Raw genomic sequence first — 5,047 nt, 5'->3', positions numbered from 1 at the left:
TGAACAGTGTGTTCTATATCTATATATGTCTTTCCTTCTTAAGTGATTCTTTTCATGGTGAAATGATTCTTCAGATTGATGGAGAATGTGTTGTATATGGTTCCACTTACCATATAGGTGCACTTTGTAGTTCTACAATCACAGTCTGTAGTCCATATGTTTCTAAGCATATTTTGTTAGCCCCTTTTTACCCTGTTCTTAAATGGTCAGGAACCCCACAGTAGCGTCATCAGAGAGCAGGTATTACTTGGGTGGTTGATCTTTTTCAGTAGTGCAGTGACACTGATGTGGTGGTGATGTGAAGTGCTTTGAGCTGTTGGTTATGGCTCAAGGGGTCCTTTCCAGCTACACTGTATCCCCACCAGTTCACCTACTGGAAAAACATTTCCACTGCTGGCCATCCACCCAGCCTTATTTCAATTGAACAATAAGGACACTTATGTTAGAAAGCTTATTGTCAACTTTGGCTCAGCACTAAACATGCTCACACCCATATGCACACACCCATCCTCAACTACACATTATAAAGAGCATCGTGAATTGTAGCATCACTGTCTGGTATGAAAACTGCTCCACCCAAAACAGGAAAGCATTGGGACGAGTAATAAAGACTGGCCAGTCTATTACTGGGTCAAGTTTTCCTGATATCAAGGACGTCTTCACTGAACAGGGTATAAGGAAGTCCCCTCCCATGGATTGTTCATGCCCCTCCCATCTGAAGAAGGCTTACGGAGCGTCTGTGCCAAGTGATTCATGAATGGCTATTTCCCTCTGCCTGATTACCCTTTCTGACTCAAGCCCTGCCCTACCTGACTTGTATCTACTGCACTACTGCACCAAGTAACTTTAAATTAAACATACCCAACCGTTCAAAAGCTTGGAATCACTGTTTTCAATAATATAAAACCAATTTGGTTGCAGACCAATGTGTATAAAATGATTTTAATATATTAGTCCTGTGCAACTTTGTACGTTTCAAATAAAAAGTAGGACGCTAGGTCACTAATAAAAATTTTAGATGTGTGCAGAATAATGCATAGAGCCACAGGAGATGTGAAAAATCTGAGAAGCCTGTCGCATCGAAAATTACGTAATGTCTAGAATTCATCATTTACACTGACTGGACGAGGAACTTTATCCAGAAGTGTTCTGCCTGCCAGAAGTCAGACCAGGAGATCTTACAGTCTGTAGCTAGTTCCCACCGAGTCCACACACCTTGCCGCTGCATCCTGATCACCTGGCTAGCACGCAGCTCCTCCACTTCAGCTCGTATTCATTTCTGGACCAGTTGTCTTCTGTTCTTGCTCTTGGATTTCTCATAGCAGATAGTTTGAGTATTACACAGTTCTGCTTGGCCAGAAGCCAGTGTTCCAACTAGCACACTATGACATAATCATGACTGCGCTTGGTCAACTGCATCATGTGCCTTCCATTTTCTCCCCGTTCTGACCTCAATTCCAGCCTGTGCAGAGGTGATGGCTTATTTGCCTCTCAAAACCCTCAACTGTGGACAGAAGGAACTCGTAGACCAACAATGGCCATAGGACTTAGGGAGAATGCTATGCTGGTAAATGCAAGCTTTGAACTTGCCTGGCAGCCCTGATTTATCCACAGCTTTTAGCCACATCCCCAGATCTTGATTTGTGGCCTTAATCAACACAGAATCTTTTAGGGAGCAATCAAACATCTTACAGAGGCTCTGAAGAGGCCTGTCAGCGAGTGTTGGGATCTGTATGCCTCCCAGAGAGAACAAAAAATTGTCAGTAACTGTATCACTTTTTAGCACCAGCGGCCTGGACATAGCTGACTTAAAAGATATCCTGGCCCAAGTGATGAGTCTCTCCAAACCTTGCAGAACCTATCTTCTGCCTGGAACCAACGCAGTTGTTACTGTGAGGTCATCCGTGAAGGCTCTGATAGGGGCCTGCCACACTCCAGATTTGATTAGAGGCCCTCTACACTTGGTCTCTGCTGCCTTTGCCAGCATATTCATGACCAGGGCAAACAATATCACAGAAATTGTGCATCCTGCAATTATGCTCCTCTCCAGATGGTGCCACCCAGACATCATTGTTCAGACAAGACTCTCAGATTGAAATTTTTGTTGTAATCCAAAATGTGGTCCCTGATCTTACCCGGAACGTGGTGTCGGTGCAAAGCTGTCTCTACTAGCCTGTGGGGAATGGACCCATAGGCATTCGGAAGATCCAGTGTACTGAAGTTTAAAATGCAAAGAGCAGCTATTTTGAAAATATGTTTATATTTTGTAATAGCTTTTTAACATCAACACATACAGTATATTGTATTTTCATGGGGCCCTTGGCTCATGGCGGCCCAAAGCGGCTGTCTCTGTAACATCTGTTCACTCTTTCGCCTGGTCTTTCTGTGTTTTTGCCTTTTTCTTGGTTTCCTAGTTCTGTGTTTTTGTTTATCTGCCATGTGCTTTTGTTTTCTTTTGACATGTGCTTTTGTTGTCATGTTGGCTCCTCCCTTGTCCTGCCCTGTCTTCACCTGTTCTTTGTCTCCCTGCCCCGCCCTCTTATTGGTCTCAGGTGTTTCTCGTTTTCGGTTGGTATTTATACCCCTGTGTTTGCTCAGTCCTGGTGTCTTGCATTGTGTCTATATACCCTGTTGTGGCCTCTTGTGTAGTGTTGCTTTACTTTGTTCATGGATTTATCTGTTCCACTCACCTCTGGCTCTGTGTTTTTGGACTTTGAACCTCCTTTAAATAAAAGCAACTCGCACTTGCATCCTGCCTCAAAGCCTCCTTCGTTACAGTCTCTTTTTGCCTAAGGCGAAGACTGCCCCTGGACAAAATGACAAAGTTTGATATGGACTTACTTGGTACTGACAAACATGCTAGCTTTCTGAGGATCAATTAGTACCAAAGCTGTGCACATTTATGAAATATCAATAGATTGCCATTATTCCTTAACTAACTTCTCAAACATTGTGGCTAAGACATCAACGATCCTGTTATAATAGACGTATGGCCTTCAACAGTGTTTTTTTTTCACGACAGCTCCAAATACATTTTATGAGCAGGTAAAGTCTGTGTTTTTTTAATAGTTCAAATATAAGCCGAAGTTTATGTACCTTTTTTTTTCTAGAGGTTCAAATGCCATGATTGTTTAAATCAGGGGTGTCAAACTGAGTTCATTCTAGGCTACAGCTCCGCCATTGTTGTGCCTCATTAAACATACCTTGTTCAACTCCACAGTCGCTGTGCCTCATTAAACACACATTATTCCACTAATCAGCTAATTTCCAAGGCCTTCATGAATTGAATTTGGACTGTTGGAGGATAAAAAAATTTATTTCTGCAGAGCTGTGACCTAAAGGGAACCCAGCTGCTGCCTCTGGTTTAAACCATTTGTTTATTTATTTAATAAAAATACTGCACTGTAAAACGTTGTGGGTACTGTTTGTGGAATAAAACTGCCATTATTTATCTTCATCTAGGGTGATTTCCGTACTCAAACACACCTGATTCATCTGATCTGTTATTGGTCAGTAGGGTGATTACCAATCTGTGCTGGTCACTGGGTCTCCAGGACTTGGGCCGCAAGGCCCACTGCCCTGCACAGGTTCAAATATTACCTGCCCAAACATAACTGATACAGCTCATCAGTTAAAATTCAAGTACTTTATGATCTGGACCAGCAGAGAGATAGTAGAAACTTTAGGAGTGGCCAAGTCTGTGACAGTCTGTGACTGAAGTGCCCTTGAGCAAGGCACCCTACCCCCAACCGCTCACCGAGCGCTGCGGTTAGGGCTGCCCACCGCTCCGGGCAAGTGTGCTCACTGCCCCCTAGTGTGTGTCTTCACTAGTGTGTATGTGGCGTTTCACTGCACGGATGGGTTAAATGCCCATTTCCCCATTGTGGGACTAATAAGGGTCACTTAATCTTGATCTGAAGAATACTATGCCAGTGGAACTGGGTTACTGATGGTGTGACTGCTGATAGAAGTAGCAAGATGAATTCTGAAGTGTATAGAGCTATATTTTCTGATAGATTTGGTCGAATGCCTCAAAACTGATGACAACGTTTCACAGTACAGAAAGACTCAAAGCATATCGTGAAAGCTACCCAAAGTCTCTGCAGGGAGGAAACTCAGCGTTCTGTGATGTCCATGGGTTCCAGGTTCCAAGCAGTCATTGACTGCAAAGGATTTGCATCCAAGTATTAAAAATAATTCTTATATTTATAATTTTGTTAATTTGTCCAGTTACTTTTGGGCCTGTAAAAAAGACGGGACTAATGCAAGATTTGTCAAACCCCATGAATTAAGGCTGAAAGTCTACATTTTAATCACATCTTGACTGCTTCGCTACAAATCCATTGTGTTGGTGTATACAGAGACAATATTACAAAAACTGTGTCACTGTCCAAATACTGTAGCGTTATGTAGGTAGTGACCAACCTCTCTCAAGCACTAACTCCGCTAGTCAACGTTACTCTGTCTGTGCGTTTATAGTTACAGTACGGAAATAACGCACACATGTGCAGACAGTTCAGTAATAGTGCGGTGGAATAATAAATAGACAGGGACTAGTAACATATTAATGGCAATTTAATAAACGACTTAATCAATTAAAACTGCACTATGATTCAAATACAACATGACCAAAGAACAAGACAAGTCTGACAGGTCTCATTTAAGTGACGTCATCGCCGCCTTCTCTGTAGCTCAGTTCCCGTAGTGTAGTGGTTATCACGTTCGCCTAACACGCGAAAGGTCCTCGGTTCGAAACCGGGCGGGAACAAGCTGTTTTCATAATATTTATTACTTTTAGTCGCTCCTCCTTCGACTGTTATAACTGGACCCCTATATAAACTGCTCTGAACATCAACAACGCACAGAAAAACATTTCAATTAGCTACATTTGAGCATTTGGCAAAGACAATAAAACCTAAAGATAAAAAAAAACATTTACATATTCCTTTTTATTAATATGAACTGTATAGATACACTGTTATAGGAGGGAGCCTCATTTAGTACTATAATCATTAATGGATAATAAATGAATAAAATAAATAAATAG

General features: G+C 42.0%; 1 non-coding gene across 1 annotated transcript; it reads left to right on the top strand.

Moving 5' to 3' along the window:
* The first annotated feature begins 4,695 nt into the window (after nt 1–4,695).
* On the top strand, nt 4,696–4,768 carry trnav-aac. The gene has a single exon. It is a non-coding gene; the product is annotated as a tRNA-Val (tRNA).
* The last annotated feature ends 279 nt before the right edge of the window (nt 4,769–5,047 follow it).

The sequence above is a fragment of the Colossoma macropomum genome, unplaced genomic scaffold (genome assembly GCF_904425465.1).
Source record: "Colossoma macropomum unplaced genomic scaffold, Colossoma_macropomum, whole genome shotgun sequence".
NCBI lineage: Eukaryota > Metazoa > Chordata > Actinopteri > Characiformes > Serrasalmidae > Colossoma > Colossoma macropomum.
This window is presented reverse-complemented; position numbering and strand designations above follow the sequence as displayed.